Below are 21,796 nucleotides of genomic sequence, written 5' to 3'. Positions count from 1 at the left end.
CAGACTGCACAAACTGCAATTTTTAATCTTAATGATAGATTTAGTGACCACTGAAGTGTAAAATAAACTACTGTGGCTTAATCAATCAAATCTGCATAGTTGAGAGAAAGCACCTGTATGAGGCTTTTATATCAGAATGTCTGTAATGGTAATAGATGTTTATTAGCAACCATAAAGCTGTTTGAATTTAATATCTCTCTAAATAACACCAACAGCATTAAAACAAATCTCTAAAGCAAATGCAACTGTGCCATAAACAGCCCACAATGCAGGGTTTAAAAGCCATTACAAGAATCCTGTGAGATTCATGGGTTGTTCTGTGGCTTAGGACACTCAGCTGGGAGGCAGCAAAAGCTGCACGTGTGGGGAGGAGCTCAGGAATAAAACATTGCCCAGGTATTATTTGTGGAGGGATAAATTCTGTATTTTGGCACAAAACGTTTTGCTGAATGCAACAGGCAGCGGAGGCTTCCACCAGGGCAGTGTTTACAGCTGAAATGTCCTGAAAAAGAAATCAAACCCCATCAGGTTTCAGGCCAGGAACCTCCTCCCGTGCAGGGCTGAGGACCCCGAGGTGGTTTTGAAACACTGAAGAGGCTGCAAACACTCCAGACTTGTTCAAGTGCTGGTCCCTCGTAGTCAGAAGTGAACACAAAGTACCTCCTGAGCACATTTTAGGTTTCCTTGGCACTTTGATACCCGTGGAAAACAAACGTGTGGTCCTAAGAAAGTGGTGTAAAAATAAAATCATTAACAGACCACTAAGCCCATTAATGCACTTCCAAGGATTAAAAAAAAAAATTCAGGTTTTGTGGATTTAAAACAGTTCAGGTTTTCTTCTGTTTAATCAAGAGTTTTTCTTTAGTCCCTTATTTACTGGAATATTAAAAACATCCTTGGGGGTGGGTATAAGCTGGAAAACTCTCAGAGAAGCTGCTTTTAAATCCTGAAAATACAATTTTCACTGAATGTGGCTGCTCATGGACTGGGAAGTATTTTAAAAACATATTTTAAAAACTCTGGGAACTTTTGCTGGGCAGCTTTGTGAGAGGATTGGGGTGAGAGGGAATGGATCCCATGGATCCACAGGCAGGGATTGGCTGCGCTGAGTGGTGCTGGTCCTGCTGAGGTGCCTGAAGCTCTTCTCCTGGAGTATGGACACTGAAATCCACACTTTTATGGGGTATGGACACAGATAAAGCACAGTTCTGGGATTCTGATGCAACCTGAGGCTGGGGTCCCCAAGAAGTGGTGTTTTTTTTGGGTGACAGTCAGACCAAAGTGGTTGGGAAGAACAGGAATGTTCAGCTGGGGCATGTTGGGAGGAACAGGGACAGCGTTCCCAAGGTCTGGGACTCCCATGGGGGACACTGGGGTGCTCTGTGCTCTGACACAGCCAAATCAGCCCCTCCTGGGAGATGCCAGATCCCAGGATTGTCCAAAAGAAGTGAGGCCTGAGCAGGGATTTTTCCCAGTAAAGGAGGAGAAAAGCGGAGTGAAACATCAGCCTGTTCCTGGGAGGGAGCAGGGAGAGGGCACCCAGCGCAGGAGGAGTGAGGCTGAAATCTCATCTGTTTCTGGGAGGGCCTGGAGTGGCAAAGGGAATCCTCTGCAAGCCTGGAAATGAAATTTCAGGAGGAATTTTTGAGGTGTTAAAAAGCCAGGCAGTGCTGGCACGGAGGGTGCTCCCACTGCCTGGTGACCTGCCTGCTGTAGCTGTGGCTTCCAGACTGAGCTGGATGTCCAAGGAGTCGGGCAGGGGACAGTCTGTGATCCCTGGGGACTGGGACTGTGCTGGGGAGGGCTTGGACCAGCCCAGCTTTGTGTTTGTGCTGCGCCCTGAGCAGGAAACCCCCGGGTTCCGCTGGCGGGGCTGGCACGGGGGAGCCACAGCCAGTTTGGGCAGGAGGTGACAGACTGAGAGAGGAGCCTATCACCTACCAACCCCCAAAACAACCGTGAATGATCAAAATGAACGCTGCTTATCATTTGTAGGAAGTGCAGGGTTGATATGTGGCCTGTGGAAGGTGTTAGGAAGAAGGAGCTGCGTGGTTCGATGGCGAGCCACGGAATGGCTTTTCCTCGGCTAAATAAGGACTCTGCAACAACAGAATGGTTTCTGCTATAAAGAATCATTTCTTATTTTGCTATAAATTACAAAACACCACCACCACCCTTAAAAAAAAAAAAAAGAAAAGAAAGTGGCTTGAGCAGGAACAATTGCAGGAGACAGCACAGGGGCTGCCCGGGCGCGATAACGAGCCCTGAGCTCAGCCGGGGAAGCAGAGGGGCAGCAGCCCCCCAGCACCAGAGATTTTCCTTTCCAAAGGAGAGAAAACAATCTAACAGAAGGCCAGAGAGGATGGGATTGGACTGTAGAGGCCACAGACCAGAGAGAGCACCAGGAATTATCTCAGGGGATTAATTTCAGGGCTCGTTCCGGGTCAGATTGGACCCGATGATCTTGAAGGTCTCTTCCAACCTAATCATTCTGTGAATTCTGTGAACCCATCAGAAACTGTTTTGTACCTGTTTCATGTAGCTATTAAACTGTTCCTACAGTTTAAGTTTGAAGGTTTAAGTTTTGCCCGTCGTTCCCCACTGCTGTTGCTTTTTGTGCCAGCTTTGTCCTTGCAGCCACTGGAATTTTCGGTGCTCTCTGTTTGGCCTGGGAGTTCACCTCGATGCCTGGGAATCCCCCAGCTGTGATTCCCAACCATGGAACTGCTCGTGAGGAGCTTGGGAAGCAAACAGCAAACCTGGCTCAGCTGTTCCCTCCTCATGCACTCCTGTTTCTTTTATATCTTGCTTCTGATGAATTCCTTGAAACAAGCCCTGTTTTCTTCGTCCCTTGGCTGCTGGCACTTCCTCCAAGGTGCCAATCCTTGCTGGATTTTCCTGGGTGCTCTGACACCGTACCCATGGATGCTGGAGGAGCTTCTCCCTGTTTTCTGTGAGGCAGGTGTGATGTGCTGAGGACAGAAATGAGGTGTTCTGGGGCTCTGCAGGGGTTCCAGTGGTTTTTTGGGGAAGCCTTTTGGGGTGCAAGCAGCTGGGCGCAAAGCTGCCATATCATGGCTGCTGGTTTTCACACTCTCTGCAGGATGAGAAATGGGTGAGCTGAGCTCAGCAAGTGTTGCAGACTTGTCTTGTACTGAGTGCAGCAGGATGAGGGAAATTGGGATGGGAAGAAATGGAGAAACTCCTGTCCAGCCTTGCCTTAGGTATGGAAAGATAACCCAGCTCTGGTGCATTGATCCCTGCCTTCTGAACACAGCTTTTAAAAATATTTCCTGCTTTGTACATCTTGTCCAGAAACAAGACACCAAAACCTGGCCATTTCCAAAGCTCCAATATTAAATTATGGTGCAGGCTCACAGCTCAGACACAGCTCTAGAATGTTGAGTGCATGACTCAATGAGAACGATCATCTTAACTAATTATTTGTGGGAAATGGATTTGTAGAGAGTTTTTAGGGTTTGATAGAAGGCTTATATCGTATGCATTTGTATGTCAACTTTGAGATAAGAAATGTTGATTTAGAAAAAAAATTAGAAAAAAAGTTTAGAAAAAAAGTTTCTCTTCTCCCAGCAATTAGTGAGAGGATGAGAGGAAAGAGCCTCAAGCTGTGCCAGGGGAGGTTCAGATTGGACATCAGGAGGAATTTCTCCATGGAAAGGGTGGTCAGGCTTTGGGAGGGGAGGTTTGGAGTCCCCACCCCTGGAGGTGTCCAAGGAACTCCTGGATGTGGCACTCAGAGCTCTGGGCTGGTGACAAGGTGGGGATGGGTCACAGGTTGGACTTGGAGGTGTTCTCCAACCTCAGCGATTCTGTGATCAAAAAGTTACTGCTGTGCTTCAGGAAGGGGAGAGCTTCCAAAATTTGGGTAGAAATCTGAGACAGGCAGCCTGTGCTCCCATGGGTTTGTGTCCCAACACAAACTTGTGGGGATGCTTGAGCACCTTCAGCATCTCAGTTCATCAGATCCAGCTTCCAAACGGGGGAAACTCAATTCTGTCTCTGAATGGGCTGGACTGGGAGCTCCTCAGCAGTGTGGTGGTGCAGCACCTCGTGTAAACAGCCTGTGATCCTCAGAGGACCAGGAATTATCCCTAAAATTCCCAAGTTTCACATCTGGGAGCAGGACTGTGATGCAGATCTACAGTGTGGGGGGCAGTGTCCCCTTAAAACAGTGGAACTCTCAATTTAAAGGACTTTTTCTGTGAGTTTTGCTATAAAATAAATGTCTTGTCCAACCACAGCACTCATTGGTCCAAATGAAATAATTTGTCTTTAAAATGCATTATTTCTCCTTCTCCAAGCAGAGCCAAAGGCCTGAGTCTGCCTTCAGGATTAGCAGCCAGTACAATTTCAATTTATAAATGAAGCCCTTTCTGATTTGCAAATAAAAAGCATCTGAAACCACTAACCAACTTGGCTTGAGTTTTTCTGCCTATAAAAATGTCTGAACCATTTGTTATTAGAAATTTCTAACTGGAAAATGTGCTCCTATGAGCAAATATGTCCAAGTTTCAATTGGAAGATGAGAAGAGTTTGATTTTTGGATGAGAGGAGTTAAAAAAATCTTCATGCTTGCAAGGAAGCTCAGAGCACTTGGTCCTCTAGAAACAGCTACAGTTTAATTTTAAATAACCACCAAGCTGTGTTGCTGCACCTGAGTTAGGGACATGGAGCAGAATTGTGGCCCAAGCAGAGGAAGGAGGAGTTTTCTTATGGATTTCAGAGAGATTGGGATTGTTAATCCAGCACCTGTCTCAAGGGGAAGCGTTGGCGCAAGCACACACAGTGCTGACAAAACCACCACAGCACAGGGTGTTCTTCCCACATTTCTTGGGCTGTTTGCACGTGGAGCCACTGAAAACCACAAAAAATACTAATTGAGAGCAGAGTAATTGCAGTTTGGTTGTAAATGACTCAGCAAAGAGCTGTAAATTCAGCAAATTCAGGTGAGCTCAGGGATGGCCAATTTTTCTCTCCCCTGATCTATTTCAGGAATTTCAGGAATATTTTAGTGCCCTCGATTTCACAGCAAAACAAGGAAACAAAAGGTGCACAACTCCAAACTCAAGGTTACTTTTTAAATAAATTAAGTTGGTTTGGGGCTGTGGTAGGAATTCAGGGCGGCTCCTCTGAGTTTTGGGTTTCTTTAAAAGAGAAAGGTTTAAATCGTCACCCCTTTGCCCAGGTCTGATTTCCTGATTTCTTAACCCCCAGTTTAATGCTGGTTTCTGCTGCTGAGAGATGAACATTGCTGTGCCAGGCAAAACAGTTGGAATGGTTGGAAAAACCATTCCCAGCTGGGAACGTGCAGACCTGGGGCAGAAGATCATGGCATCATTTATTTTGGAAAAGACCTCCAAGCTGATCCAGTCCATCAAGATACACCAGGTTGGAGGAGGGATTGGGCTGCATTTGCTTTTCCTTGTAACATGACAACTTGAAAAGGAGGGGAAAAAAGATTGTAAACAAACAACAAGTCTCCACTCTCAATTTGTTTGTATTTTCCTGATTCCAAAGTGTTCCTCCCACTCTTTCCTCAGCTGGTGCCTCACTTTGGCTGCTGTTTGTGAGCAGGGTCGTGCTGGAACCATGGGCTGGGGGAGGCTGTCCCCCATCCAGCCCACTGCACCCCATTTCTTCAGGAATACTTAGGAGTTTGTTGTCTGTTAACACTTGAAATTGAAATTGAATTTCACTTGCTTGAAATTGGTTTCGTTGAGTCTGAGCTGCCCTTGTGGAGGATTCCTGCTACAGGAGGAGGTTTCTTGTTTGAGGGGAGATCAGTGGAAGGGCAGGGTGAGGTGTCCTGTGGGCCTGGGGCATTTTGGTGTCACCTCTTGGCCCTATCCCTACCTGCCCCAGCCCCTCAGGAAGGAAAACCCTTGGAAGAACATCCCTGGGAGTGTCCCATTATTCCCCCGCTATTCCCATTATCCCCTGTTATCCCTGTTATTCCCGTTATTCCCATTATCCCCCTTTATTCTCCTTGTCCCCCTTTATTCCTGTTATTCCCCGTTCTCCCCCCATTATCCCTCGTTATCACTGTTATTCCTGTTATCCCCCCATTATTCCCCAGTTATCCCCCATTATTCCCCTATTATTCCAGTTATCCCCATTACCCCATTATTCTCCCATTATCCTCCATTATTCCTGTTATCCCCGTTATCCCCATTATCCCTCCGTTATCCCCATTATTCCCCCATTATTCCCCAGTTATCCCCCGTTATTCCCCCGTTATTTCCCCGTTATCCCCCATTATTCCCCTGTTATTCCCGTTACTCCCCATTATCACCGTTATCCCTGTTATTCCCCCGTTATCCCCCCATTATTCCCGTTATCCCCCATTGCCCCCATTATTCCCATTATCCCCGTTATCCCCCCGTTATTCCCCCGTTATCCCCGTTACCCCCATTATTCCCATTATCCCCGTTATCCCCTGTTATTCCCATTATCCCCCGTTATCCCTATTTCCCCCCCATTATTCCCGTTATCCCTGTTATTCCTGTTATCCCCATCATCCCCGTTATCCCCCATTATTCCCGTTATCCCCTGTTCTCCCCATTATTCCTGCTATCCCCCATTATCCCCGTTATGCCCCGTTATCCCTGTCATCCCCGTTATTCCCATTATTCCCGTTAACCCCCGTTATTTCTCCATTATCCCCCATTATTCCCATTATCCCCGTTATCCCCCAATATCCCTGTTATCCCAGTTATCCCCCGTTATCCCCGTTTTCCCCCGTTAACCCCGTTATCCTCATTATCCCCGTTATTCCCGTTATCCTCATTATCCCCGTTATTCCCCGTTATCCCCGTTATCCCCGTTATTCCCCCGTTATCCCCGTTTTCCCCCCGTTAACCCCGTTATCCTCATTATCCCCGTTATCCCCGTTATTCCCGTTATCCTCATTATCCCCGTTATTCCCCGTTATCCCCGTTATTCCCGTTATCCCCCGTCCGCCCCCTGCGCTCGGCCTGGGCGAGGGTTCCCCCTCTCGGCGCTGCCGCGGAACTGCCTCAAGCCTCAATCCCCCCCTTAATCCCCTCTTGCCTCTGAAATAGGAAAAATCCCATTTTTTAACTCCTATTTTTCATTTCTCCTCAGAGGTGCTGCCCTTAACCACTGCCCAGCCTGAATCCAGGCTTTCCTTCAGGCAAATCTTTTTTTTTTTTGGAAGAATCATTCCCTTTCACATCACTCTTGGAAGAATTTCCTTCCTTTCCCTTTTTCTTCCAAAGTCTCAACATCCAGGATGGTTTGATTTCAAAGGAGCCACGTAGGGGTTTGTGTCTCTATCGAGTCTTTGAGAGCTTTGGTTCTGTTCCCCATAGTGGATCTACATCAAAAATTACTTTTCTGGATATTATTATTAAAAAAAAAATACTTTTCTGGATATTATTATTCCAAAAAAAGGGACTTTTTTGGATATTATTATTCCAATAGAATAAACTGTGCCTGGACACACAAATTTCCAGGGCATTGTGAGTGTTGTGTGGGAGGATTTGGTAGGAATGAGATCCAGCTTCGGAGCTCATTTGTTCAAAAACAAAACATGCAAATAACCCCCCCCAAAACAAGGCCTGAGATGCTTTTAGGACTCAAATAACTCCATTTTGTGCCAGAATGGAGATTTTCAGTTTTGCCCAAACAGCAAAAGATTTAAAGGGAAGATTTGTCTGGAAGTAGTGAAATGTTGCCTTGTGAGTCAGTTTATTCAATTACTCCAAACTCTCCTGAAAAAACATCCCTTTTCTCATGCCAATTTGAGGAATTTGGCAGAGTCGCTAAGGGGAAGTTTTGCCCTGTGGGATGATCCCATATTCTTGGTTCTATCTGGGAGTCTCCCAGAGGAGGGATGGCACCCTGGTGCTGGTGCCAGAGGATTTCAGCCCCTTCTCCATGTGCTCCAGTGGAATGGGAATGCTGAGGGAAGGGATTTCAGCTGCTTTGGGAGTAACAAAACTCCAAAATTCTGGATTGATTTCTCCAGAGACTTGCCTGCTGCATTTCAGGAGAAATTCCAGGCTTGGAGAATGTGGAAATGCTGTCAGACATATTCTGAGTTCTGTGCTTATCCCTAAACTCATTTTAATATTTGTGGGCCCCTTTAACCCCTGAACTGTAGCAGAGGAAGGCCCTGAGTTAACAAAATCCCTGTTCCAAACTGTTGGGATTTATGATGGCACTGGAAATATTTCTGTGGCGTGTGTGTGACATCGGCTGGGGTTTTATTAGACCTGCACTTGAGAATCAATTCACAAAAGGCAGAAGCAGGAAAATCTTGGTGAACCATTAATCAGCCCTTCTTACCAGCAAACCCAGAGCAGTGTTTATGTGACAAGTGGAATGGATTCCATGACAATTTTATCTGGAAGTTCTCTTTCTGCCTCAGAGCAGTGCTGAATGCAATTCCCTTGTTATTAGTACTTAGAAATATATGTTTATTTAGTCTTTTATTTCTGATAGCTCTGACTGTCTGGAAGTTCTCAGCAGGTTTTATCTTCTGTCATAAACGATGATACCTCTTTGCATGTGGGTGAACGCACAGTATGTGCAGATATTTGTGATTTTACCTCAGCCAGGGAGTCCAGCCTCTCTCCCAGTGTTCATTATCCCCTGTTCCCCTCAGCCAAAATGAATCCTTTTTAATGTGAGAAACATTTCATGAGCCGTGGGAGTAGGAAATGTGGATCTCTTTGAACCCCACTGCAGCAATAATTTGAATGGGTCATTATGTGCCAACATGATCAGAGGAGCTGTAAAATGTTGGGGCTTATCCAGGTTTGTTCACAACCAAAAGTCCCACCTCAAATGATAATGGGTTTGGGTTTGGGTTTATTTGATACTTCTAAACACCATTTGTATGTACCGGATACTGGAGATCGATCAGAGGTTGGATTTGATAATCTTGGAGGTCTTTTCCAACAGAAATGATTTTATGATTCTGTGATTCTGCTCAGTTTGGAACTGCACCCAAAATCTGCTGAGTAGGGAGGGACTGGCACCTGGAGATTTCTGTTGCATCCATTTACCTCCCTAAGCAGCACAACCAAAATCTCCCTTTTGCTGTGACATTCCAGCTTCTTCAGGCCCATGAAAGGTGCAGAAATGAATTTGGACCTGAGCAATGTTTGTTTTCTGATCCTGTTATGTTTTGTCTGAACCAGATCGAAAAAAAAATTTTGCAAAATTCTTTGAGGAAGTGAATTTAATTGGGAATAAGCAGGGAAAATGGGAGGTAGAGGATCTAAGCTGTCTCAGGGCAGATTCTGAGCAGTTTCTCTTTGTGAAATTAGCCGAGTTTGTAAAGACAATTTCAGGTCACTTCATCATCAAAGGGTTAATTCTAATTTTGAACTTCCCAAATGTCAGTGCTCTTCTATCCAAAATTACAGCAACTGGCTTTATCAACATATGCTTTTCATTACCTACAAGACTTACAATATTTTTGGTGTCTGTATCAACTTGATTCAATTACTGGTACCACTGCAAGGGAACGTTCCCTCCAGGGAAAAGGGGGTGAATGCATCAGTGCCCATGGATACAGTGTAGGGAGCAGATTAATATAACAGATTTACATCGAGACTGCTGACTCCATTACTTTAAAACTCCTGTAATTGACTTTTTTAAAAATGACATTAGCATTTAAATGGTACTATCGTTACAAGGGTGAAGGTTCAGCAGAATATGATCAATTTATTGAGCTCTTCAAATGTTCTTTTGATATTTATTTTTTGTTGTCATGCTGGAGGGGTTTTTAGTGTTTTGTCAGAGGCAGGGAAAAGTCTATAGCACAGAGATCTTGGGCTGAGCAGCTGCTGGGGAGGCAGGCATGAGTTGCTCAGAGTCCTCTTCCTCATCTCCATCCCTCCCACCTGGAACTTTTGTGAGATGTAAAATTCCAATAAGACAGAAAGGGATGATTTGCAGAAGCTGTTGTTACCCTGTGAGAAGAGCCTGGTGCTCGTGGCTTTCTATGGAAAACAGGCAGGGCCATTTTCTACCATGAAGGGCCTTTCCAGCATCACACATCACAATTATTTCAGCTGCCTTCAAAACAGCTTCCAGTCCCACCAGTGCAGCTTCCACTTCCAGAGATTTCACACAGGCCTGGACAATGATGCTCTCCAAACCCCACTGACTCAGGGCCAAGCTTTTCAGGAGAAATTTCTTCATGGAAAAGTTGGTCAGGCTTTGGAAGGGGCTGCCCAGGGAGGTGCTGGAGTCCCCATGCTTGGAGAAGTTCAAGGAATGACTGGATGTGGCACTCAGCGCTCTGGGCTGGGTGACAAGGTGGCCATGGGGCACAGGATGGGTTCAATAGACTTTTGGGAACATCTTTTCCAGCCTCAGTGGTTCTGTGATTCCATGGGCTGGATGTCTGGTGCACTTTTCTCTGGGAAGGTTCCATGGAAGATCCAGCACCCTTCCATCTGCAGGGAGGGTGTGGGAGATGCTTCTCTGCAGGTGAGAAGGTCCCTGAGAGTTCACTGAACACACCAAACTCTGAATTTTGCTGCACTGACAGAAATCTGGAGGTTTCCTTAGACCTCAGCATGGTGGGAAATGCTCAGGAGGGCGATCCTACAAAAAAACCAGCCTGTTGTGGCTGTAACCTATTAAAGACTGGATTATTGTAAAAGAGGTTTTTTGGGGTGCCAAAAAATTTGTGTGGCTGCAAAGTGTGTTGGGAAAGAGCCCTCTAACAGAAAAGTAGCAGGACAGAGCCCGTCCTTGTGGAAATCCTAACCCAGAAACCTGGGATGGCCAACAGCTGGTACCTGCAGTGTCACCCCTGCACACCTCTGTCCCCAGACACACATGTGACAGACAGACAGACAGACACCTGTGTGTGCACATGCACGTCTCTAAAATCAGTAATTCTGGCCTAAATATTCAGATGGCATCTCTGAAGCAAAGTTCTGGAACTTTCTGAAGGCCAATCAAGGCCTCCTCCATCATTTTCAAGCCTTCAGACTGAAAAAATGGTGGAGATCTGGGGGTAAATTTGTGGTGCCTCACTTGGACATTCCCCTTTGTGGATAAATAAACTTCAAGGCTTTTCCTCCTGAGCCATCAAGTGCCACAAACCCCAGAACAGAAATGTAACAGCACATGGGGTTTTGATGGGCCCACTTTGTTTCTCCCAATTTTAAAATGCAAAACTTAAAAGGAGAAAAGAGCAACAGTGCTGATTTTTTAACAGTTTTGATTCACAGCTTTTTGTCTGCTGCTGATAAAATCAATGGATCCCACTTCCATCTGTGTGGAAAAGCAGGTCTGGGATACAGGGGGAGTTCAGACAGCAGCAATAGGTAACTTGGGATCCCTCCTGCTTGCCTGGCTGTAAAAATGCTTTGTAATGACCCAGTTCGACCCTGCCAGTTCTCCCTGACCTCCTCCTTCTCAGGATGCTGCTTAATTTGCACTAATTACATTCCGTTCTGACAGAAACTTGGACATTGTCTCAAGCTCTCAGGTATTTCCACTGCCACGTCCCAGCTCAGAGTGGGAAAATGGCAATAAGTAATTTATGAAAATGCATTTTGTTTAATATAATACATCAGTAGCTTGCACCCAGTGTCATCTGTGTGTATAAACACCCCTTCAAGTATGACTTGGTGTTTTAATCTTGAATTCTTCCTGGGATTCAGGAGGGCTGCTTAAACCCAGCAGTAGCACTTGGAATAATTAGTGCACTCATTGGCTTTGGGGTGGTTTTTCTTGGTTTGCCTCCAGAATCCCAGGTTAAATTCCATATAATAATTCTGAGGTTGATGATCCCTACAGAGAATTCTGCTTCAAGGAGATCAGTAAGGTAGGAAAGATCTTCCAAGAGGAAAATTTATGGGACAGGTTCAGCTTGGGTTCTCCTAAAGTCAGGGTTGAGTGAAGGTGTCTGCACATGTGGGTTGAACAGAGATGAGGAAAAATGAATACATTTTTTTGGCTTACAATGGAGCGAGTTACAATGGAGCGAGCAACAAACCTGTCCGACAAGTTGTTCACAAAATTGGACTGTGTCAAAATGCCTGTTTTGGCCTAAATTGAACGATTTTAGTGAGGAGGGAGCCTGGCACGAGTGTGTGTGTGAAGGAACACGGACCTCTCTATCCTGCTTTGCACTGACACAGCCTCTGTTCCCTACCTGGCCAATGTGTATGGGGTTGTCACCCCACCTCCCTCTGCTTTTTGCAGAATAATTTCCCCAGCCAGAGCTGTTCAGGTATGTGGGTGACACTGAGCACAGCTCAGGACCCCTCTGTGCCATATCAGAGCCACCAGGCTGTTGTTATAGGACATGAAATAGCACAAGATGGACATTAAGGTTTCTGATGGTAAAAAGAGTACTTTTAATTTCTGCCTCTAACATTTATAGATTTCCAAAAGTAACAGTGGATTGGAGAGTGACAGTGCCACCTCTCCAATGACACTAAACAAGCTAACCATCTATCAAGTTTCTCTTCCTTCCATGGAATGGCCATAAGAAAATACAAAATGGCCAATAAAAAAATGGCCATAAAAAAATACAAAACAATAAGTTATTTACATAAAGCGTGTTAAAAACTCATTACAAGAATATAAACATCAAAAAATTTAGAAAAAAAAAATCAAAACAACACCAGGCCATGGGCCCATTGTGCAAAGAGTGGCAGAGAGGGGTTGGGGTTGTCACAGCGTGACATGGGGACACAACCCAGCTGTGACAGCCACATGGCCACGATGGATCCCACTGTAGGAGCTAGGAGAATGTGTTTTTGGGAGAATGCAAGGCCCTGCTGCCCCAATGGAAGCAGATCCCCACCCCAAAGGCCCAAAATGACGGCCAAAAACCAGCGCAGGGAGCACATGCCAAGGCTTTGTGTTACCTCCCAAAGCAGCAGAGCCCAGGCATTGTTGGACTGCGCCGAGGCTTTTAGGCACAGACGGTATCAGCAAAGCAGTTGCATGTTTCAAAATATTGTATCATTTTAAAGTGCAGTGCACATTAGGTCAGTGAAAGGGGATCCGCCAATTTGAAGCGCGGGCGGATAAAGCGGCTCTGTGTTCGCAGAGACAGAGGCACCCCGGGCCCGAAATCCCTGGAGCTGTCTTTCAGAGAGTGATAGTTACGGAAATTAGCAGTGCAGAAATCCATCCTAATCATTCATCAGGGGCCTTATTAACTGTCTTAGCCGTGTTATTAGCACAGGGCCCGGCCCCCGCGCGGGCACGGCCACGGGGATGGCTCCGGCCCTCACGAACACTGGGAATTGCTGCACAAACATGAGGGAAAAAATGATCTCATCTTCATATAAATGCCTTCCTGTGCCAGGCAATCAGAGAGACAAACACTACTGGAAGAAGCTCTGGTGTACTGGGAGAGCCAATGGCAGAGCCCTGTTCACCTGGAGGAGAGATCTGGGGTGATCTCAGAGCTCCTTCCAGGGCCTAAAGGGGCTCCAGGAGAGCTGGAGAGGGACTGGACAAGGGATGGAGGAACAGCACACAGGGAATGGCTTCAAACTGCCAGAGGGAAGGGTTGGGTGGGATTTTGGGAAGGAATTCCTGGTTAGGAAGGTGGTTAGGCCTGGTTAGGCCGGGCATGGCCACGGGGATGGCTCCGGCCCTCACAAACACCGGGAATCACTACACAAACACCAGGGAAAATAAATGATCTCATCTTCACATAAACGCCTTCTTGTGCCAGGCAATCAGAGAGAGAAACACCTCTGGAAGAAGCTCTGCTGGACTGGGAGAGCTGGGGGTGTTCACTGGAGGAGAGAAGGCTCTGGGGTGATCTCAGAGCTCCTTGCAGGGCCTAAAGGGGCTCCAGGAGAGCTGGAGAGGGACTGGACAAGGGATGGAGGAACAGCACACAGAGAATGGCTTCCACTGCCAGAGGGAAGGGTTGGATGGGAATTTGGGAAGGAATTCCTGGTTAGGAAGGTGGTTAGGCCTGGCACAGGGTGCCCAGAGAAGCTGGGGGTGTTCACCTGGAGGAGAGAAGGCTTTGGAGTGAACTTAGAGCTCCTTCCAGGGCCTGAAGGAACTCCAAAAGAGATGGAGAGGGACTGAGGATAAGGGGTGGAAAGATGAGACACAGGGAATGGCTTCTACTGCCAGATGGCAGGGATGGATGGGATTTTGGAATTCTCTGGGAGGGTGGTTAGGCCTGGCACAGGGCGCCCAGAGCAGCTGTGGCTGCCCCATCCCTGGAAGTATCCAAGGGCAGGTTGGACGGGGCTTGGAGCCACCTGGGATAGTGGAAGATGTCCCAGGCCATGGCAGGGGGTGGGAATGGATGGTTGTAAGGTCCCTTCCAAACCAAACCATTCCACGATTCCCTGAAGGAGGCGAGCTGTGGCTCTGAGCTGCTGCTGCTCCTCTGTGAGCACCCATCCCTCCACCTGGCATGGGAATAACAAAAGGGAGACTCCAGGAGAGGGTCCTGGGGGACTGTGCCAGTGGCTGAGGCCATTGCAGAGCCTGGTTTAGAACGGCCATGGCTGGAAGTGGGAAGTTCCTTGGAAGCAGAGTCAGTGTCTAAATATTTATATCTAACACTCTGGGAGTTCTAACAGCTCTTTCTTATTGACAAACTTTACCTGAATAAGGAAAAAGAGTGTTTCAGAAGGGTGACCCTCAGGATCCCCATTTGATGTTAGCTCCAAATGAAAGAAAATTAAATTACACACTTGTGCTCAAGGATTTACATCTGTGAATCCCACTCTGGCTGGTATCTCCACCATTAGGGGAAACAAAGAACATAGAGGAGATAAATAATACTTGGGAAAGACAGAATCTTTTTTGTCTGCTCCTTTATCTGTAGTTTGACTGTGTTCCTTAAGTGTTGAAAGGGGCACTTTCTTGGCAAGTATGACACAAATAACCTTCACCCTTGACTGCACTGTCGGAGACAGTTATAAATTTGAGGATAAAGGACACGAACAAGAGTTACTTTATATGACATTTTCTCATTATAGCAGGGATGGGGAAGTGAAGGAGTGCTCCCTCCTCACTTGTCCTGGGGTTGTTTGTCACACACTCGGGTTTATGGCCCAGCAGTTCTGTGGCATAGCCAGTGGCCAGTGGGGGTGTTGGTTTTTGTGCTGTGGGGTCCTTTTTCCTGACTTTTGTCAAGCTGTCCCTCCTCCTGCAAGGATGGGGCACTGGGCAGCCCTGATCCTTCCCAAAGGGCCATTTGGCAATCCCACTATTTAATTATCTGATCCCAATATTTAATAATCCCAGTATTTAATAATGATCTAAAGGCAGGAGAGAATTTTCTTTTCAAGAGATAGCTCCAAATAATAATTTTTTTTTAAAGAAAGTGTTTGCAATTTTTTAAATCAAGTGTTTTCTCTTGAGGGTGAATGTATCATGTCGAATTTCAGTGTAAGATCCTACACAGCAGTACATTGAAATAGTTTAACATAAGCAGCTGAAATATATTCATTAAATTTATTAGTTATGTATTCTCAGAAACAGTTTCATCGTTTTTCAGGCTGAAAAGTAGGGAATTTGCATTGGATATTGGGATGGAATTCTTCCCTGGAGGGTGCTGAGACCCTGGCACAGGATGCCTAGAGCAGCTGTGGCTGCCCCTGGATCTCTGGAAGTGTCCAAGGCCAGGCTGGACAGGGTTTGGAGCATCCTGGGGTACTGGAATGTGTCCCTGCCATGGCAGGGGTGGAATGAGATGAGCTTTAAGGTCCCTTCCTACTCAATCCATTCTGTATTCTATAATATTTTTAGACACATTCAAAAGATTTTCTAAGGATTTTCACTCCTTTAAACGTTTTTCGTTTAATTGCAGCAACCCCCAGCATGTGGCTGTGCTTGTGCACTGAACAAACTCAGCGTATTTTCTTTATCTCCTATCGCAGAGCTTTTGAGGGAATTTTTCAGACCTTCATAAATGCATTTTTAAGATTTCCTTTTTTAAGGTTCAGTAGAAAATTGCAAAACCCTGCATCAAAAAACCAGCAGTACCACCATGATCTTGGCAGAATGTTATCACAGAACCATGATTTTTGTTCCTGGGGACATTTGAGGGGTTCATTCCTCCTCCCGGGTCAGGGCTGGAGTTGAGGCACATGGGGTTAGAATGAAACCTGCCCGTGGACACTGGGTTTGATAACAGTGTCTGGCTAAAGCCCACTGCTATCTGTGCAGTGATTCATCAGCTCACAACCAGGACAAGGCTTTAATAAGAGGCAAATATTGCCCAGGGCAAAGTGAGAGCACAGACTTATCAAAGGCACTGAACTTTGATTCAAATCTAATTCCATTATTGCCTCGGAAATAGGTTAAGGTCTGTGGGCTGCTGATTGCTTGGGAATGCACTTTAGGTAAATGAATAGTGTTTGGTTTGGGGGAAAATTTCTCTCAAGCCGAATCATGGGCTTGTTTCCAGAGCTTTTTGCACAGGTTTTTGAGGAATTCTCTGTGTATGGCAATCCAGAGTACCAATGGCTGTAGGTTGTCCATCCTTTTTCCTTATCTACTTCCTTTAAGAACTGTGATTTTTTTTACTGTGAAACCTTAGCTCCAAACTAAAACCAAAGATATCTTCAGCTGTGGTCTCATCCCTCAGCTGTGGAATTATTTTAATAACTTGCAATTTTCAATGGTGTTACAGCTACTCCTTAAGTTTGCTGTGCTGCTGGCAAACTTCAGAAATAACCGTGGTGATTAAAGCTCTGCTATAAACCAGGGGGATGGACAGAACACCTCACCCTGTGTCTCTCACACACCTTGCAGTCTGCTGAGCCCTCCAAGCTGGGTGATGAAGGAGCTCCTCTGTCTGTTTCCCTGATGAGCTTCATTTTTCTTGTAGGATTATCCATAATTAGCGAGGCTCAAAATTTCTGCAGCCCTGAGTTAGGCAGTGGGAGCAGAAGATTGGAGGGTGAGATTCTTCTGTTCCTGACCCCAACAAGCCCTGTCCACCTTTCCTCTCAACCCTGTGGGCCCAGGAGCTTCTGCCTGGTTTTTGGCACAGAAATTGTGTTTCGTTTCTACCTCTGAGCATTTATTCCATTGAAACATTCACATTTCTCTCCTGGGATTTCTTCTGGTCCCGGCTAGCTGCTGTCCCATGGATGGGACACTGATGTCCTCTCAGGGGAGCTCTGTCCCAGCTCCTGTGTCCTTGTCTTTCCTGGGCAGAATCCATCAGCTCTCATTCCTCCTTTTTCACTGAAAAAAGGTCCTTTGCACACCTGTTTCAGGGAGGCTGTGGCTGGATCTGCCCAAGATTTTTATCATCTCCCCTAAGTGGAGAAACAAAAGGCCACTTTGTTGTTGATGGATATAATCCTTTTTTTTTAATCATTCCATGCTTCCACACACATTTTTAAGTCAAAGCAATATTGCCATGAGTTTGTTTTTCTACAAAATCTCCTTTTTTCCCCTGTGGTTAAAGCTGTATTTTAAGCTTTATATGGAATTGTCTATACAGAACAGTATTTTGATAGAAAATAGATGCTGCAGTTGAAATTGCAATAAGGAAACAGAGAAACAACAGGCACTGCTGAGATCGAAGCGCTGATTAGGAGGGCAAATTAGATTTAGATTTCCTGAATATCTAACAGCAGCTAAACATTTTTTTTTTTGTCCTTTGTGTATGAGCATTTCCATTAAAATTTACAAAGGGCTTGAACTGGATTAGACTCCCACAGTCACTTTGAAATCACAAAATACAACTTGGCTGACAGGGGCTGTTTAGAAACCTTTCGCAAAAAAAAATTATCTTCAGAAACATTAGCACTTAGCAGTTACAAAATGTCTACTTTTGTCTTGCCCCCTCTGCCAAGTTCCCTTTTTTGTCTTGCCGTGAGGAGGATAAATTATCCGACTTGCAGAGATAAACCACAGAGAGGTGAGATTGCTGCAGCTCAATGCTCGCTCCGGCCTCCGCCCCGGCTTCAATTTAACCCCCTGGCTCTGGCCGTGTCAATCAGGCCCTTAATGAATACATTCCTAAACGAGCTGCTGGTTTTTTGGGTTTTTTTTCCCTTGCTAGAAGATGCAATTAATGTTTTGGCTTAAGACGCCAAGTTTAGAATAAATGTATAGGGTGCAGCGCTAGGTCTTTGGGGTGAAATGAGGAATTATCCGAACAGCAAAAGGAATTTTTGTGTTGTTCTGGAGGTGCTGGCACAGGGCAGAATGGGGGGAATGCCACCTCAGAGGTGCCACCAGGAATTCTTTATGCCCTGCCATGTGTGGTTGTGCTCAACACGAGCTGGGCATGGAGCTGACGGCAAGGACACAAATAAAGTCCCTTTTGCTGCTGTGCTCTCGGTGCCTTTTTGTGACAAATGTCTGCAAGAATGTGCCCCATAAAAAGGGGGGGAGTGTCTGAGAGGTTTCCCTCCAATAAAAGGAAGAGCAGGATTTTCTTTCCGAGATAATTCCCTCCAAAGAAGCAGTGACATGCAGACTGGCTGAAACAGGAGGTGGAAGACAATTTTAGCAATAGGTGGTGACAGTTTCTTTTAATCTCCTTTATATTCTGATGTCTCAGTCTAGTGGCTGACTAACCATATCTGGGGCTTCATCTGAGCAGGAAGCCTTTTGACAGTGTCATTTTTCCATCTGTTTATTTGGTAAGATCTGTGCTCTGAGGATGTGCTGGTGGTGCCATCAGGGGGCTCGGGGGACTGGAGGGGTTTCCTCTGTTTTCCCTGGTCAGGAATAGATTTAAGGGCAATGCAATGGGGCAGATCTGCTCAGAGCAGGCTGGGTGAGATTGTCTGTTTCTATCTAAAATTTGCTTTCAGAGGGATTTGCTCCATGATGCCTTCCCAGTTCAGGGTGTTGGGATTGGCAGAAGACGTGGGAAGAGGCCAGGAAATCCCATTTCAGGCAAACCTTTTATCCCAGTGCATTCTGGAGGTGAATCAAACCTAACCACAGCCTGGGCAGGGTGTGCAGGCTGTGTCCAATTCTGGTACTTCAGGCCAGACACCAACTGCAGTTTTCTTTTGGGTCTCATGTTTTGGGCCCAAAATCTGTGTGCCATGCCTTCAGTGATTGATAACCTCACCTGCTCTCCTTATTTCATGGAATCACAGAACCCCAGAATGGTTTGGGTGGGAAGGGACCTGAAAACTCATCCAGTCCCACTCCTGCCATGGGCAGGGACACCTTCCACTATCCCATGGTGGCTCCAAGTCCCATCCAACCCGGCCTTGGACACTTCCAGCCCCAGCTTCTCTGAGCACCCTGTGCCACCCTCACAGGGAAGAATTTCTTCCCAATATCCAACCTAAATTTCCTCTCTTTCATCTTGAATCCATTCTGCCTTGTCCTGACACTCCAGGCCCCTGTAGACAATCTCTCTCCCTATTTCTTGTTGGCTCCTTCACGCACTGGAAGGAAGATCACCGTTAGATCACCCTGCACTTTGTCTTCTCCAGGCTGAGCAATCCCAAATCTCTCCCAGCAGAGCTGCTCCATCCCTCTCCTCACCTTGGTGCCTCCTCTGGATGTGCTCCAGCAGCTCCACGCAGCCCATCCACAATTTCCCTCCCCCTGCTGGTTTGGAGTAAGTGTTTGCCTACCACAAAGTGTGTGAGGATTTTTGGGTTGTGGAGGCAGCACAGGGCACATCTCCCATGTCCCCTCCTGGCAGTGCTGGCTGGGTCACCTCTGGCAGCCTCCCCAGGTGCTGAGCTCACCTGGAGGGACACCTGGTCCTGCAGGTATTCATTTGCACATCGAGTTTTCGGCCAATTTATAGATATATAAACAAAGGGCTTAGGGTTTGTTTTTTTGTTTTTTTTTTTTTTGTAAGATAGCCCTAATAAACTATTTCTGAGTTCCTTCCAACTTGAAGACTGAAGGCAAAAGGTTCTGTCTGCACTCAGCTTGGCTGCCAGCAGTACCTGCAGTAATTCCATAGTGCTGTGCCAGCCTGGGATGATCCCATTGTCCCTGGAGTGTTCCCATTATCCCTGGAGCAATCCCATTGCCCCTGGAGTGTTCCCATTATCCCTGGAGGGATCCCATTGTCCCTGGAGCAATCCCACTGTCCCTGAAGGGATCTCATTGTGTCTTGAATGATCCCATTGTCCCTGAAAGGATCCCACTGTCGCTGAAGGGATCCCATTGCCCCTGGAGGGATCCCATTATCCCTGGAGGGATCCCATTGTCCCTGAAGCAATCCCACTGTTCCTGGAGGGATCCCATTATCCCTGAAGCGATCCCATTGTCCCTGGAGGGATCCCACTGTCCCTGAAGGGATCTCATTGTGTCCTGAATGATCCCATTGTCCCTGAAAGGATCCCACTGTCGCTGAAGGGATCCCATTATCCCTGGAGGGATCCCACTGTCCCTGAAGGGATCTCATTGTGTCTGGAATGATCCCACTGTCACTGAAGTGATCCCATTATCCTTGAAGGGATCCCACTGTCCCTGGAGCAATCCCACTGCTCCTGGAGTGATCCCATTGTGTCTGGAATGATCCCACTGTCCCCGGAGCGATCCCCCTGTCCCTGCCTGTGCCAGGTGGGTAGGATCAGCGGGGCAGGCTCGGCTCCCAGCAGGAAAGGGTTAACTGCCAAGGCCGAGCACAAACAGAGATGCGAGCAAACAGTCCCGGGCAGAAACCGGAGCCATCACTTCCCTCTAATGAAAACCAGATTCACTCCTCCAACAATCATCCCACTGTTCCCTCCCTGCCCAGGAACGGGACTGTTGTTTCTCCTAAAAATAAAAAATAAAAAAAAATAAAATAAAAATCCCCGAACCCCTACGTTCTATTTCTAGGGATAATCTATTTTATCATCCGGGTAAGGAAAAAAAATAAAGTTAATTTTGTTTTCCAGGTCTATATGCTGAGCCTGCCAAACAAAAGGGAGTGTGCAGTGCTGTCAGTTCGGATCAGAGTGGGAATTAATTCAGATAAAATAACTGAAATTGCACTGGTTAAGGTCTTAAATGTTTGTTACATCCCTCTTTTTATTATCTTGGGGGGGGGGGACAGGTATAAAGGCTATTTGGAGAGAGAATTCATTCCATTTTGGTAAAGAGATCTTGTTTCCTTCCACCAGCTCCATCCAGCCCTGCCTGGGAGCTTTCCTTCCACACCTAAAGGGAGACTCGACTTGAGAAATATTTATTATTATTTATTAATACTTATTAATACTTATTATTTATTGATATTTATTCTTATTTATTATTATTTATTATGCACAATTGGGCTGTCAGATTTGGGATGAAATTAGGATTTTTCTGGGGTGGATCTCACTGGCCCTTCACAGACCAGAATCCCGTTTTGGATCACTCTAGCCCGACTCAAAAGTGACCAAAAGTGACAGATTTTTTTTTGGAAACTCAGCCTATTTTCAGCAGAAACTTGTAAAATATGGTTCTTTCAGACACTTTAGCTTGAAGTGTGAATATTTTTGCACGTCCCTGTTGGGTGTCACATCTCTGTGTTTCTGGGGTGCCACTGTGAGCTTTCAGTGCCTGCCCTCGTGAGCAGCACTGGCTCAGCCTTTAACAACCTGATCAAAACAAGCAGCGCTGAGCCTTTTCTTCAGCTGTTGGTTTGGATTTCATGCTTTGGGTGAGGAGAGAACAGGATTCTGATTTGACTGCGAAAAAATCAGAATTCAGACTTTTACCTCCCCGAGCATTTCCCTTGAACAGACAAATCAACTGGGAGCTCTTTATGAATTTACCCTGGCCCTTGATATCTCCCAACAACTGAGCTGTTCTCTGGGAAGGCAAGCACTTCAACTCACACAAATACCCCTGTGCTTTTTAAACAGAGTCCAAA

At 46.2% G+C, this 21,796-nt stretch overlaps 1 protein-coding gene across 4 annotated transcripts in view; it reads left to right on the top strand.

Annotated features, from left to right (window-relative positions):
* PRDM16 (PR/SET domain 16) overlaps nucleotides 1-21,796 on the top strand; it is a 303,917-nt gene that overhangs the window by 182,359 nt on the left and 99,762 nt on the right. The window lies entirely within an intron of this gene.

Source organism: Camarhynchus parvulus, chromosome 21 (assembly GCF_901933205.1).
Source record: "Camarhynchus parvulus chromosome 21, STF_HiC, whole genome shotgun sequence".
Taxonomy (NCBI): domain Eukaryota; kingdom Metazoa; phylum Chordata; class Aves; order Passeriformes; family Thraupidae; genus Camarhynchus; species Camarhynchus parvulus.
This window is presented reverse-complemented; position numbering and strand designations above follow the sequence as displayed.